The sequence below is a fragment of the Cyprinus carpio genome, chromosome A22 (genome assembly GCF_018340385.1).
Source record: "Cyprinus carpio isolate SPL01 chromosome A22, ASM1834038v1, whole genome shotgun sequence".
Taxonomy (NCBI): domain Eukaryota; kingdom Metazoa; phylum Chordata; class Actinopteri; order Cypriniformes; family Cyprinidae; genus Cyprinus; species Cyprinus carpio.
Window position 1 is genome coordinate 8,221,508 of NC_056593.1, and position 16,593 is coordinate 8,238,100.

The following is a 16,593-nucleotide window of genomic DNA, read 5'->3' on the forward strand; positions in this document are numbered from 1 at the left end:
CTGCACTTGTCGTGGGTGGAAATGTGAATGTGAAAATTAGATTAGACCAACAGCTACATGAAGAGTGAACCTTTTCAATACTAGGCTGAAAAATATTGGCAAACTCGTCCTCCGTCACCTGAAATCCGCTGACTTCCAGTCTCTCCCTCCAGAAAAGCTGGATTACTTCAAATGGCTTTCGTTTCAAAAAAGTGCTGGACAGGAGCGGTCAAAGTACAGTGCTCTTCTGCGTTCGGCGTACGGGTCAGTGAGGGGACCACTTCCTTTATGGAGGCGAGGGCAGAATGGATGCGGACGTGCAGCCTGTTCTCGAAGGTCGTACCCGGCGTAGTTCTCCTGCAAGCAAAGCTAGTCACCACCTGAACTCAATTTACTGATGTATTCAAGATAATAATCGCTGATGTCTTACAGTCTTACCTTGGCCTGAAGCAGCAATGATCTTCCTTTACTCAGGGTCTTAGAAAGGGAAAAAATGAAATGAATTTAAAAGATTAAAGTTTAATAAATAAATCAAGTATATGTTAAGAAATAGTAAGAATAATTAATTATTTTTATAAATACAATGCACCACATCAGTCTCTATTTTAATATAATTCCACAATATTTTAAATTATATATCATGTAAATTATATCTAAATATATAAACTAAAACCTGAACTCATAATATCTATAACTGAAAATATTTATTTAAAAAATTTTCATAAATTATTAAAAATACTGTATAAATATGGTTTATAAATTCGCTGTATTTACATACACTTAAATTAATTATATATATATATATATATATATATATATATATATATATATATATATATATATATATACACACACACACACACGTTTAAATTTAAGCTAAAACTTAAACTCATAATTAAATTAAAACACAAATATATATAAAATATATAAAAACAAATATATATAAAATATTCATAAATTATAGTTTATTATAAGTTTTTTATTATTATACTAAACGTAAACTCATAACTACAATTTGAAAACAATTGTGCATTGTGTGTGTATATTATGCAGATATAATAGTTTATATTTAGATTATATATATAAAAATTTTGTTTACATTTAAACTAAAAATAATAAAAAAAAAAAAAAATAAATAAAAAATAAAAAAAAATAATAAAAAAAAAAAAAAAAAATACCCAAACATTAATTATTTAAAATATAAACAATACAAAAAATACAATACATTAAATTCATTATTTTCTATATTATAAAATACAATACACAATATTAAATATACTTAGAAATAAATATATATATATATATATAATACAAACAAATATTCAATATCAATCTCCATTTAATTGAATAAAATCTCACTATATTTTATTAAAATTCTAGATGTTAAATAGAGAATATATAAGCACCACACTTTGAGATTTATATGGTGATTATTGTTATTATTATTAATACTAAATGGCTCCAAAAGAAATGTAACAATTTCTGAAGCAAAGTTTGATAATTCTATATGTGTGTTAATCCTTGCAATGGTATTTTCAGAATAAAATGTATGATACACTTCAATGCAAATGTTTCTAAAAGACTGTCTGAACTGAACATAAAGAGTTGGGATTTTAAATAAAGTCCACTGGAAGCTGATGAATAAATATATTTATATACAGTGCCTTCCAATTGAGAATAAAGGGATTGTGAATGCGCTTCACCTCTGGTTTAGCCAGTAACACACAGCCCAGCTCATAGCAGGAATAGGGCTGCACATAGCTGTTATTCATACGGCCGTATTCATCCTGCGCTGCCAGCTGGAACGACTGAACACAGTCACACAGAACCAGTATGTGAGAGGATAAACAAAACATGTTATTAATGTGCTATAATCTGCATTTTGTAGCATTTATGCTCTGAAATCTATTTGTAAAATGGTACTTAGAAACTATTTTGCACCGTTACTGTACCTTTAAGATAAGTATAGGGAAATGACTTTAGTTTGCATACCTAATGCATTACACCAAACTTGATGAGACTGAACAAACCTGAACAGCGTCGTTAATATTCCCAAGACATTTCTGAACTGAATAGCAGCAGGTGTTTTAGGCCCAGGCTCGACTGCTCGTCCAGCCCCTGTAGCACTGAATACAGCATCAAGATCAGGGTTATCATGAGGAAACAGAGGCGCTCAGAGCTGACTGCCCATCCCGCCGCTCTTTACCTTGATTCATAAGCTGGAGTTTGGAGGAAGAGCAGTTTAGAAGAGCTTTCCATAAGTATAGCACCTCCACAACACCCAGAACGCACAGCTCTCGCGCAATCCACACCCTACCCACCCAATGACACAAACAAAGTAGAAGAAAATATATGATGAATGTATACATTTATTTAAAAAAAATAAACAAGCAGGTTTAGAAATGTAATATGTTTACATTATTAATATGTAATTGTTTCAAAATTATTTTTTCTGTAATTTGTAGTTTTTTTATCATTAATATAAAATGATAAATTATTTTTAATAAAAAATTCAAAAAAAAAATAATAATAACCAAAAGTATACACAATATATATAATTATATATATATTTGTTTGTTATATATTCATTATACATAAATTATTAATAATATAAAAATAAATATAAAAATAATATTTAAAATAAAATTATAAATTTAAAAAAAAAATATATATAATGACTTATATACATTATACATTTATTATATTACAATAACTATAGTTAGGAGTTAAAATCATAGAGAAACAAACTTGAACGCAATACTTCAAGTTTAAAAGAAAAAAATAATACATAATATATAATAATAATAATAATAATACTATAATAATAATAAAGATAAAGATATATATATATATATATATATATATAAGAATATATCTATATATATATTAGAGATATATGAATATAGATATATATATATTTATACTAATATAATAGATAAATAAAAATGGTATAGAAATTCCAAATTTCCATAAGCATAATTATTCATAAGAAGTAATTATTTGTATACTATAACTACAAATTCATATGCATATATTATAGAAATCATGAGTTTAATTTAAAATAACTGCAAACAACTGAATTATTAGGTAACTCACTCTTTTCAGTGCAAACTGCTCAATCTGATTGTTCTTGCGATGCGTTAAAAAAAAACAGCTTCTGGACCATCTTGGAAAACAGTTTTGGGCGCTGCCCTCTAGATCACCAGAAGCCCCCGGACCATACTTTGGGTTGAGATGTAAAAGGTTTTATTAAAACAGTTTTTTTTATATTAGACAAAGAGTTTTTGACAGAACGGAATCGGACCTCCATGAGGTAAAGGCATAGTAACACTGTGACCACCGGGATTCATTCTTCATCATGAGCCGCTCAAACGACCTGAAGAGGGTCTTCAAAGTTCCGCGTGCTCTATCATGCTGCCACCAGCCTGCAGATCCAGAGCAAATGAAACACTGGTTATAAATTGGTTGGAAGGTTTGTGCATGTGATTAAACTGCATCATTTCTTTGAATGCAAGTCAAAATTCAAACAATTGGACTAAATTATTTAATAAATGACTGTACTACACGAGCACTGATTCTGTTCCTGCTGAAAAGTAGACAACTTCAGATTTTTACCAATTTCATAGAGGCACACGTTTTGGATTTTCTCTTTGGTCCTGAGCAAATTCCAGAGCATCCTGAAATGACGCCAGCGCACTGTTGATTTGACACTGAAAAAGAAAAGAAAAATAGATTAATTATGTATATTATATATATTAAAAAATTAGATACAGATATTAATTTTTTTTTACTTATATTTATACGTTTTTATTTTTTGTTATTTATAATGTACAAATAATGTACATGAATTCTTATTTATGCTTATGTAAAATATTAAATTTATAAACACATTCATTTATTACATATTGTCTAATAGCAGATTAATTTTTATAATACATTTTAACATATATTTATAGAATGTATTTTTCTAATAATCCTTATTAGTTCAACAATTAGTTAATATATAGACTATTACATATACATTAGAATCAAAATTGTTACAAACATAAGACATAATATAATAATATTAGATATATTGCAACAAATACTGTTTATATAACTGTAATATTTCATTATAACACTTATTAATAAACAATGTTAATTCTATGAGTGTGTATATATACACATAAAACAAACAAATAATAATAAATACTGCAATAAATATTGTTTATAATATATTGTAACATTTTGAGTATAACAGTGTTTATAATAAAAAAAAGTTAATTTTAACAATATAATAATTTGATTTCCTTTTTTTTATTTCATGTTCCTGAGCCCAGATTTAAGTCGGGACACATGAAGCTCTGTCATGCTGTATTAGATGCTGTACACATTGTAGTCAGTGTATAATTTGTATTGGAGATGAGTGATATTAATGGTTGGCTTTGGATGCCTTCCATTGCATCTAACACACCCACTACTTGAAGAAAGTCATTGTGGTGGTTGCATAGAAATTAAATATCAGTGAAGCATAAACCGCATTATTATTTCAATATTTAATTATTCCAAACGATTATCAAGCACCAAGCTTCTGCTCTGGTTTCATGTCACTGTTGATGCGATATCATAATGTGAAATCCCTCCATACCCACCTCTAATCTCTGCACACGTCCCTTAAAGAAGATGAAGAGAGAGGAGTTCGGGTAAACCATCGCCTTCTTCTGCAGAATGGCTTTGGCTTCCAGGAGCCCGGCTTGTGAGTCAGAGCCGTCCAGAGCAAAGAAGGGCTGCACCACGGTGTGGTACCACAAAAGAGCCAAACTGAGAGACAAAACGAGAGAAAAGAATGCAAAGATCCATTGAATAACAGTTTGGATGTTTATTAGTTGTGTTTGGTTATATATTTGAATATTTTGCTTGTGCTACAGCAGCACCGTTTAAAAAAAGCAGCATCTATGCAACTGAAGATAAATTGGGAGGTTTTTTGCCCCGGGCTGGATTAAGTATGCTTAAATTCATCTCTATTATTAGAGCTGCTGCGCAATCTGTCAGCCTCTGGCAATCAACGGCCGAGAACAATGTGTCTAAGGAGAGCTGAAAGAGCGGTTTACGAATGACGCAATTAAAATTACATTTAAAAAAATCTTAGAAATGATCACAGTTAACTAGATTTTATTTTTAAAATACATTTTATGAAGGAAAAATATGAATTATGTTTGACTGTACTAAATTTGCTATAATGTGAGAGTGTTCTGGATGGTTGCTAGGCTGTTGCTAAAAGTATACTAAGGTGTTATGGATGGTCTTGCTGCCATAATGCTAGGGTGTTGAGGATGGTTTCTAGGGCACTGCTATGTGGTAGCTAGATTGTTCAGGTAGTTGCTAAGCTGTTGCTAGGAAGCTTTGGGTGGTTGCTAAGCTCTTGTGGATGGTTTCCAGGGCATTGCAATGTGGTACTAGATTGTTCGGCTCTTGCTAGAATGTTCTGGGTGGTTGCTAGGCTGTTGATAAGGTGTTCTGGATGGTTATTAGGTTGTTGCTATGTGGTTGCTAGATTGTTACGGGTGGTTACTAGGCTGTTGCAAGGATGTTTTTGTTGGTTGCCGAAGTGTTTCTGGATGTTTGCTTGGGTGGGTTGCTCCAAGATAGACCTCTCCAAATATGGCTCAATTCCCATCTTCAGCATAATATACTTTTTTTGGCCATTTTAAATGATCAGGGTTTAGTGTAACCAGCTTTAGTCTAAACCCACTTGAACTGCTGGACAGTTTTTGCATATGAAAAATTCCCGCGTCCCCCACACGGGATTCAGACCCACAACCTTGTGATTTAAAAGTCTGTAGCTCTACTGACTGAGCTAGCAAGCAAAATTCACATTTTCTTATAATAGTTTTACTTGTTCACTTCTTGATGACATATGTTTAATAGTAATGGATGAGTCTGTGGTAGCATTTGCTTGCATATGCTCACATGACCTTTCCATCTAATGCCCTTTATCTCTAATTGTGACCTTTCAGATGCCATCAATTATGTAATCCCAGTGTGAAACCAACAGCATGTGCTCGCACACGAATTCACGTCACTGCACAGAACATCAGGAGTGAGGGATTTTCTTCTGGTGTATGAGCGCCAAACATTTCTGTAGGGCTGTGCAAAAAATCGAATACGATTTTCATGCGCATCTCATCAGTAAAGACGCTCCTGTAATTAGTAGTATATCTCCAGCACGTGCGTTAAGATCAGGGTTGCCAGGTTTTCACAACAAATCCTGCCCAGTTGCTTCTCAAACTAGTCCAAAACTAGCCCAATCGAGTTTCCAGGAGGTTCCCCGATAAAAAATTGCATCCCGGGGTTAAAATATACGTTTTTTGGCAGGGTTGCCTTGGTAAAATTCTCATTTTAGGGGCTAAATATCACGTTATTGGTATTGGGGTCGCTTCAACCCGCGAACGTGAAAAACAACCGCAGACTTGGCAACACTGGTTCAGGTGGAAGCGGCATTTACTACACAGAGCCGTAGTCCACCGACAAGCTACACAAAATCGCTTTCCAAAATCGACAAAGAATCGCCTGCGATTTTAAAAAAAATTTTGTGTAGATTGTCAGTGAATTACGGCTCTGTGTAGTAAATGCCGCTCCACCTGAACCAGTGTTGCCAAGTCTGTGGTTGTTTTTCACGTTCACGGGTTGAAGCGACCCCAATACCAATAACGTGATATTTAGCCCCTAAAATGAGAATTTTTACCAAGGCCCCCTGCCAAAAAAAGTATATTTTACCCCCGGATGCAATTTTTATCGGGGAACCTCCTGGAAACGCGATTGGGCTAGTTTTGGACTAGTTTTGAGAAGCGACTGGGCAGGATTTGTTGTGAAAACCTGGCAACCCTGATCTGAACGCACGTGCTGGAGATATACTACTAATCACAGGAGCGTCTTTAGTGATGAGTTGCGCATGAAAATCGTATTCGATTTTTTGCACAGCCCTACATTTCTGCAAATGCTCATAATTAAGTATACACTAAAGAGAGAATCATGTCAAAGGCTGGATTGACATTGCTAAGGTGCAAAAAAAAAAAAAAAAACATTGTCTTACGTGGCGAGTGGCGCCTTCATATCTTTGCTCTCGCTGGCATATGCTAAGGACTCGAGACCTTGTGACGGTCTCCCGGGGAAGCCCAGCAGTTTGACGATCTTGAGCAGGTGTGGAGCCACCATTGAAATACACAAGTGAAAGAGCCCATAGCCGAAGCTGACTGAACCCTTCAGACGGTCCAGAACCTCTTCTGTTACCCGCCCGCTGCTCTCGGCTGAGGTGTTGTGATTGGCCTGATCAGAGGCCAGCGCCCCCTGCTGGTCGGAGGAGCGCCGGCAGCAGGCTTCCTGCAGTTTGGCTGATGTCGCTGTAAGCATTTGTTGTACATTTTTCCAGGCCTTGCGGAGGATCCATGCCTCCTTTGATGTATGCTGAGGGGTGATAGGTCATATAATAACATTAAATGAAAGAAAATGTTAGAAACATAGAAACATAATGTTCTATAGCATGATTGAGCCATTTAATATTTTTAATGACATGCTGAATCCTTTTAAATAATCTAAATTTGTGTATACTTAAAATAATAAAAAAGTAAAATGTACGTAAAAATATATTAAATATATACACTATATTAAAATAATATTATTAATTTTCAAATACAAATATAAATTAAAGAAATTCTATAATAGACATAAAGATGAAAACCAATAAAAATAATCGCATGAATAAGCCTTTTAATAGTGTTTTGGTGACCAGCTGAATGATTGTTTTTAATCATATCCAAATTTGTGCATTCTTTAAAATATGCATCAAAAATAAGTTTAAAATGGAAATTAAAAAAAAAAAAACACGTCTTAAATTTTTCTTCAAATAAAATAAACAGTTTAAGAATTCCAAATATACAATAAAAATAAAAACAAAAAAGTAAAGGTAAAATGCATGATTGAGTCTTGTCAATAGTTTCGGTGACAAGCCCAGTCAGTTAATAATCCAAATTTGTGGTATGCATTAACTAATTAAAATAAAATTATAAATAAATTCATTTTCTTTAGATTATTTTCAAAGAAAAATATAAATTTACAGAAATGCAGTTATACAACAAAATGCAAAAACAAAAAAACATCAAGATAACTGCAATGATTGTGATTTTTTAATATATTTGATCAGAAGCTGAATCGTTTTTAAATAATCCAAATTTGTGTATACCTACAGTAATAAAAATAGTAAATAAAAATAATCATAGTTTTCATAACATTAATTATTATTAATACAAATAATAATTTAGATTGTTAATTAATCATTTAAAATAAAATATAAATAAAAGAACTTCAATAATATCAATACATAAAAAATAATAATAATAAAGATAAAATCTAAAAAATTACATTGCTGCTATATCATGGGGAAAAAATAGAATAAAGTCAACATGACATTACCGTCCGCACTTCTCTCCCCTTCAATCATTTCAATGTTAGTTTACCCCCCACAACCCCCCAAACCAATGTCATGCAAATGATGCAAATAGTTCTGCAAATCTGTTTTTTTTTCCATGATTCAACCTTTTTCTAATGTAAAATGTAAACATGCGGAATCCACCTGAGAGTTCCTGTTTGACGAAAGACAGCACGGCGAGATAAACCTGACAGTCAGCCACGATGATCTGTCTCTGAAGAACTCGCATCCACAATCGCACATCCTGGATCTCTGGCGAGTCCATCTGGCGGTGAAGATAAAAACCAAGTAATCTAAGTGGAAGAAATGGCAAACAGATTCCAGTACGCCCTGCTGCCTCACACTCATGCAACAAACTCCACACTCTTCTTGATTTTGTTGTGCGGATATGGTCTGTCGATGACAGACAAATAGGCGTTGTCGCTCTCGCAAAGCTTCTCAGTAGTTCTCAGATCATCACTGGCCATCTGCATTTTTTCCTCCTCAAATGTCATCATGGCGTTCTATGATCAGACAAATATTAGGGCTGCATGATATTGGAAAAAACTGACATTGCAAGCGATATACAATATGTATTGCAATTTGAAAAACACAGGATTTTTTTTACCAGATGACTTCAATAGCTATATTTGGGAAAGAATTAATCATTTTAGAATGCTTGGGTGATTTTGATGGGAAATGCATCTGCATGGGAAATAAAAAATAATAACAAAGAGCTGAAAATTAATTTTTTTACTCTAAGGAATTTTTGGGAGTGGTGACAATACAACAATAAAAGCATGAAAAACTATTTTATTGTGAATTAATTATTAATGTAAAGTATAAAAGAATCTTGATATATACTTGTATCTTAATCTCAAATATTTATTAAAAATAACATGTAAATGAAACCATTCACCTCTGAAACCATTTTTTGGACCCACTCATTCAATAGGACTATGAACACAAATAAAGATTATTATTTTATTGTCTGTATTATTAAATTAAAATATAAAACAAAATATGACAACTGTTCATAGTTACTCACTGTAATGTAAAATAATAAAAAATGAAATACTTAATAAAAATAATGTGAGCACTAGTGGCCCACACGTCCACTCTGAAACCAGTATCGAGACATATTTGCTTGTTTAAAATCGCAACCATAGTCCGCAATATCTTTTTTATGTCAATGTATCATGCAGACGCCGCTACTTATTTTACTTAAGTGCATGGTTTAGTCTAAAACAGCCTTACAACTGCATTTTCACACATTAAAACTTCCTGTTTTAGCACACGGGATTCCTTTCTATATCAAGATCTTTTTTATAAACATGACAAAAAACAGTAATATTATTAAAAGGAAGTCCAGATGCAAATAACAGAGCAGACGGAAACAAGCCTGTCCTAGCAGAGACACACACAATGAGACATCAATACGCAATGGGTATTATTTCTGCACAATGTTAATTATATGCTTCTACAGTATGCCATTTTCTGATAGTATAATGTGTCTATTATTATGCTAGAGCTAAAACCATGGCAACTACACTAGTGCTAAACAAATAACCCAGACACCTCTGAAGGTCTTTTGGAACAGTAACATCCCTCACATTATGCTGACTTAGCATGCGGTCAAGCCACGCCAAAGTCCCAAAATGACATCATTGCTGACAATCACAATTCACATCCTGCAGGCACCGGCCTTGAACATAAAGGTTGTGACAAGGTTCTGTTCATTCAACTTTTGATGAGAAACTCAGGCTGCCATTCCTCTACTCAGTGTTACCTGCATACTGCACAGTTTTATACTAAACACCTCCTACTATTTCTTAAAATAGAATGTGAAACAGTACTTATTACACAACAATAAACATTTCGCCTTTTGGGTATTCGCATTCATATTCTAAAGCACTGTAACACTATACTATATACTGCAGAAATAGTGTGGATCATGCACACATTAACTATTATTACATTAAAGGCACCAAAAAATTTTTTAAAAAAATTCACTTCATGGAAAAAAATATCCTGTAAATATAAGATGATGTAAAATAAATAAATAAAATGAATAACAATCAATTAAAACTTCCCTTCAGAAAAAAGAATAATAAAGAACAAATATTTGCTATTCTCCCATAAAATAAAATAAAAAATTTCACTTCAACGGAAAAATATACTTAACAAATGTTGACATAAACTTAAAAAACATAAAACTATTATTTTAATTTATTCTACATTTTAAAAGGATAAATTTTTCCCTGAAGTGAATTTATATGTTTTATTGTTCATTTTATTTCAATAGGAAAAATCAGCCCAATCCATTGTTATCGGATATTTTGTTTTCCATGAAGTGAAATTTTTATTTTATTGGGCCTTTATTTTTTTTATTTAATTTGATTATTTTCTATTTGGTTGTTTAAATTATTCAAATAAAATACTTTGTTTTCCTCATATAAAGTAAACAAAATAATAATAATAACCATTAAAAAAACAAAATTCCACGTTCAGGAAATAAATATTCGATTAAATATAATAAAAATGTAGAAAACAATTTTAAAAAAAAAACACTTGCAATTCTCCTATCAAATGAAACAACAAATAAATAATATTAATATATAGTACAAATGTATAAATTTTAATTTCTGGACAAAAAAATCTTATACAAATGTAGAATAAAATTTAAAAACTGGGGGGGGGGGGCTATTCCTATAAAGTAAAATTTCACTTCATTAAAAAATATCCTTCAAAAAGGTATAATAAAATACTATTAAAAAAACCTCTTGATATTTCTCCTCTAAAATAAAATCATCTTATAATAAGTTGTTTTGCTATTATGAAAATCTCGTTTTTCATCTCTTTCTCTCGCTCAATATTTCACTTCCTGTCCTCTGCCTCCTGTTTAAAAAGGCTAGGATGAAACGAGAGCAGTGCTGCAGTGGAACAGGACTGCCAGTCGGATACGAATGAGAGCGTTTTGCTGACTGTGTAACATAACAGATTAACAGAGATTTGGACAAGTAATGATGGGCTGGATGTCAAACTAGATTACACAAGAAAAGTGTTACCACTTTCGCTACTTGTGTTTTGTTTTTCCCAGCATGTCACTGTTTCACCAACAGGTTACGTGCCCCACCAATTGATGCTAAGGGGTTAATGGTAAAAGTAGCTTGTGGCTAATACTGTCAGTATGGGCACTTTCGTTCTCTAGACAGCTGTTCCTCTTTGTGTAAAACCAACTGAAGTACTAACTAAAAAGTCATTAATGAGTTCACTTACCAAGAATCTGACAAAACTGGCCCGAAGCCTCATCAGCTACTGTGGTCCTGCAGACAGAATAGGGAATCATGGGTATAACTGGCACTACTAACTCAAGTTTTAGCCTCTGAAAAAAAAAAAATTAATATTCCAGAAAAAAAAAAAATTGAGATGTAATTTTTTTTTTAAAATATATTAGCTGAAAGCAAAAATAAAAATTTGCCTTAATATTTAATAAAAATATTATTAACTATTATAATATATAATTAAAATATTTAAGATATATATCAAATATTTAAAATGACAATATATCATATATAATGTTAATTACTAGTATTCATCTATAGATGGTAAAAAAAAAAAAAAAAAAAAAAAAGACTTTCAACTTTATTGGGTTTCCAGGTGACTCTTTTATTTTTTATCTCTCTAATCTCATATAATGCACAATATAATCTCCATGTGTTGATATGATGATTATTAAATGCACAGTTGCACACCCATGCCCTAATTACAACAGGGAGCATTCATCTATGTACCCCTCATTATACTTATCTGTTGTGCTATGGTCTCACGGAGAAGGGTCCCTGGGCTGAATTAGGTACAATGCCCATTATTTCTGCTATGAGACCAATAACATATATTCGATAAACTATTTTGCAACATACAATTAGCGTAACATGATCTTTAAACACGCCGAAAGTCAGTATCCAACCTTAACATGGGCATTTTAGCGCGTTCCACCTCAGACCTTATTGACCGTATCAACAGTTAACTCCGTTACTAGCCAGTATAATCACCTCATTTAAAATACAAAGCTATTTTTAAAGTATTTTCCAGTGTTATTTCACACTCACTGAGTAATTATAGTTTATTAATATTTTTTGTTTGTGCATTTTTTATATTTTTCCCATTTTTATTTTAGCAATTTCGTTGTGTTTTAAAAATAGATATATTTATATAATGTTTGTTCATTTTTAATCCAGTTTTAGCTCATTTTAGTAAAAATTTAAACTAAAAATAATAAATAAAGTTTACGTTTTCTTATATTTTATTTCAGTTAATGTTTAAGTGGCATTTTTTGATGGTTTTTACTGAGATTCATTGATTTAAAGGATTAGTTCACTTCCGGAATAAAACTTTTTTTGATAATTTACTCACCCCCGTGTCTTCCGAGATGTTCATGTCTTTCAGTCTTGAGGAAAACATTCCAGTATTTTTCTCCATATAGTAGACTTCAGTCGTGCTCAACGGATTAAAGGTTAAAAATGCAGTTTCAGTGCAGCTTCAAAGGGCTCTACACGATCCCAGCCGAGGAATAAGGGTCTTATCTAGCGAAATGATTGGTAATTTTGGACCTTCAGCCCATTTGCCCCCAGTGAAGTCCATTATATGAAGAAAAGACAGTCTCAAGAATGAAAGACATGAACATCTTGGAAGACATGTGGGGGGTGGGTAAATTACCAGGGGAGTAGAACTAATAATCCTTGGAAGCACTAGCACAAGTCACTTACATTCAACCTGTTTACTTATTTAAAGGTCAGAATAAATGATCAAAACAAACAAATGGTCATTTATACTTGTGCTAGTCCATCTGCAAACCAACGTTTGTCCCAGAATAGCTAGAAACGAAAATAAGGAAGGATTTATTTGACTTTATTTTTAAGCAATTAAAACACACACACATAGTAATTATATGAATCTATATAATTTACATAACAGTTCAAATAATTACTGAGGCCATGTCCCATATTTTTTGGTCCTTAAAAACCTGAAACGGATACAAATGCGCTTAGCAGGCCAAGAAAATATGCTTGGCTCCCGTTCATCTACAAAAACAAAAAAAAAGGCTATTTTATAATACACATGATTCTAAAAATCACAGATGCACATGAATGTTGCAGGTATCTCCTAAGAAAGAGCTCGTCGCTCCTCTCTAGAAGCCATTATTAGGCAGCATATTGTTCACCCCTGAAACGCCAGCTCGGCGTCATCTATCTGCTCGGCTTTCTGCTCTTCAACCTGTGCTGCTGCGGGGAGTCTGGGCCTGCCATCCTCTCAGGTTTACTCCTTTATAGGCCAAAAAAACTCGTTCTTCTGTAAATAAACCGCAGAGAAACAGTCGGGTTGTTTTGCGCTGAATAAACAACCATCGGTGTGGCGCGCGCGAGATTAAATGATCTTTCCCTTATCGATGGCCAGCAGCAAACCACTGGTGAAAAACTGTCTGGAAAGAGTTTCTTTCCCTTCCGTGTCTGATCCGCGGTGCTAAGATGTTTTCAGACCCGCAATGGTTCCCTCCATCAGGCCGCCGCGAGCTGTGAAACATCAGCTGGCCGCGAGCATATCAGCATCGCGCCTGACGCACTGTTAAAGGAGAAACAGAGCAGTGTCCGCTTCTCATTCCTCCGCTGAGGTATTTTACAGGTGACAGAGCCGATTCTGCTTTCAAACACAAAGCTTGACAGCTTCCTCTCGACTGTAACACGCCCCTTTGCCTCCAACCAGGAAAACCACTTTTCCACGGTAACCGCTTGCAGATCCTCCTGGCCTCAGCAGCAGGGATCTGGATTCAGCAGGAGTCGAATCTTATGAACCGATTCTAAAAAGATCCATTGTTCATTGATTGGTCCGCTATGCCCAGTAGGTGGCAAGGTGAACAAGCTATTGAGGTACTCACTTGACGATGTATGTATGCATCAGAAGAAATTTAATCTGCACTGTTTCAACCAGGTCTCGTCTACATTGGTCGGTATTTGTGACATCACAAATCCCAGAAAATATGTATTGTAGTCCAAACGCAGTCGCTCCTTTGTAGTTTTTGAAGAGAGATTTCTGTTAAATAAAATAAGTGGACTTTGGGCTTTGTAACTTTTGCAGATCCCTTTTATGCTCAAACAGCAACATTACAGACTAAAAGTTGAAAAGTATTATTTATTTTACAATTTAACTTATTTTATATATTAAACAGAGAAAAAATAAGAGATTTATTATTGTTTTCCTTTGGTTTTCAGAATTATGAGTTTTTTGCTTTTTTGAATGTCGTAAATGAGTGACTGTAAGAAAATAAATTTAACATCCACAAACAAATGCGAAACTGGAAAACGGCACTAGGCTACATAACAGCGTGGCGCAGGGTAAGAAGAAAAAATATCTTAGTTAACTTGTAAGATGCTTTTCACAACGCTTTGTTTCTCAAAGGATTTATTGTTTCCGTAACTGGTAACTGTGAAATCATCACCAGTTTTAATCAATGCTGCGTGTACAGATCAAGTCCAGCACGAAGCAACACAACTTTCATCTAGTTGTGGATGGCGCTCAAACACCCGATGGACATCCACTGAAAGGTTCACACATGATCTGCATGCAGTCTCCTGTCTATGTGGGACGCGGAAAGCTTCACAAAACCTGAAAATTTACGATCGTGTAACTTCCCCATTTCAGCATGTAAGGTTAACCACAAAGTATTCTGTTCTGTAAAAAGATGCATGCGCATTTTTTTTTTCTGAGTAAGTGGCTCAGAAAGAGTATAATTGGATGAATTCAAGACCTCAGGGTTTCTAAAAGGTTCTCCCTACTGGGATCAGCTGACATTAGATGGGGGTTACGTCCTGCTTCAAGGCCTGACTGAGAAAGGGGCCTATTTTGCTGGAAATGGCACACATTTGATCTTAGGTTAGGCCCTTCATGTGTATGAAGTGAGCAGAAAAATACATTAAAAAAAAAAGAACCTATTTGTTTGCCCAGAAAAGAACTATATAGTGTGCCCTATTACCCACTAGCGCGCCCTTGTGGCAACACTGAGATTGGAATTCAAGAGTCGTTTCACGTTAATATATACTTACTAGTAAAAGTATCTTTTCAGGCGGTCATTTTATTAATAAAGTTCAATATCGCATACAGTGTGGAATCTGGCCTGGATTATGCTTCATTAGGTGGTGTTAAAAAGCGCTATGGCACCGCACTGACCTTTGCTTTAAAAACTGTCATTCTTCTCCATCTAAATGGCTTCTCCTTGTGGCTCATGGATGCAATTTATCTGAGGTATGTCTGTAGTAACAATTTCGATGCACCCACAGAAAGGGGAGGTTCAGGGCATAAGACTCAGATGTCTGCCTGCACTTTCATCATTTAGGCCTATAACATGTACATTAATGTGTGAATAACATGTGCTTTCCTCATTCAGGCCATGCAGAAGCTTTCTTCCTCATTTCTTTCTGTCAGGGGAGCTGTCTCTTGCTTTCTGTCTCTTGTTATACATATGTGAATCACGGTGAATATGTAGTGTGTACTTATTTGAAGCCTTATGACCATCATTTCTGATTAATGGGGTGGGCTGAATTTAGGTAAGATTAAACAAATGTAAAATATATATATTCCACAAAATGCAATAATTAACAAGACAAACATATAAATACATACATATAAACATATAAAAAGCTCTAGAAAAAGTTTTTTCAGTTTTTAAAATTACTTTAAATATTCATGTGGTAAAGTAACGTGGTAATTTTTGTAAGCAAATGTATTTTTTGAATGAATCATTTGTTTACTTTCATGAACTTTCAGCTGGATTCAGTATTGCATTTTAACATAATACGTTCACAGTTTATGCTATAAAAATTCAGAACAGAAATGTCAAATTTTAATAAGACTTTAATAAGAAATAAGACTTAATAAGACACTTTCTGTCTATGGAAGCCTGTTTTCGTTTTTGTTTTTTGTGGCGAGAAATTGCGAGATGTAAACTTAAAATTGTAAGAAAATCTCAGAATTGTAAGATATAAACTCAGCATTTTGAGGAAAAAAAGACTGAACTATGAGATAAAAAAGTCGCAATGACTTAAATTTTGTTTATGCTTTGAGGGTGAGTAAAACACAGGCTAATTTTCATTTTTGGGTGAACTAACCCTTTAAGG

At 33.5% G+C, this 16,593-nt stretch overlaps 2 protein-coding genes and 1 pseudogene across 3 annotated transcripts in view; all 3 read right to left on the reverse strand.

The window, feature by feature from the left end:
* Positions 1-16,593, reverse strand: part of LOC109047541 (protein phosphatase 1 regulatory subunit 29-like) — a 905,211-nt gene that overhangs the window by 710,832 nt on the left and 177,786 nt on the right. The gene's annotated exons all lie outside the window — the stretch shown is intronic.
* Positions 1-16,593, reverse strand: part of LOC109046565 (beta-1,3-N-acetylglucosaminyltransferase manic fringe) — a 788,629-nt gene that overhangs the window by 581,070 nt on the left and 190,966 nt on the right. The window lies entirely within an intron of this gene.
* On the reverse strand, positions 168-13,731 carry LOC122134374 (annotated as a pseudogene).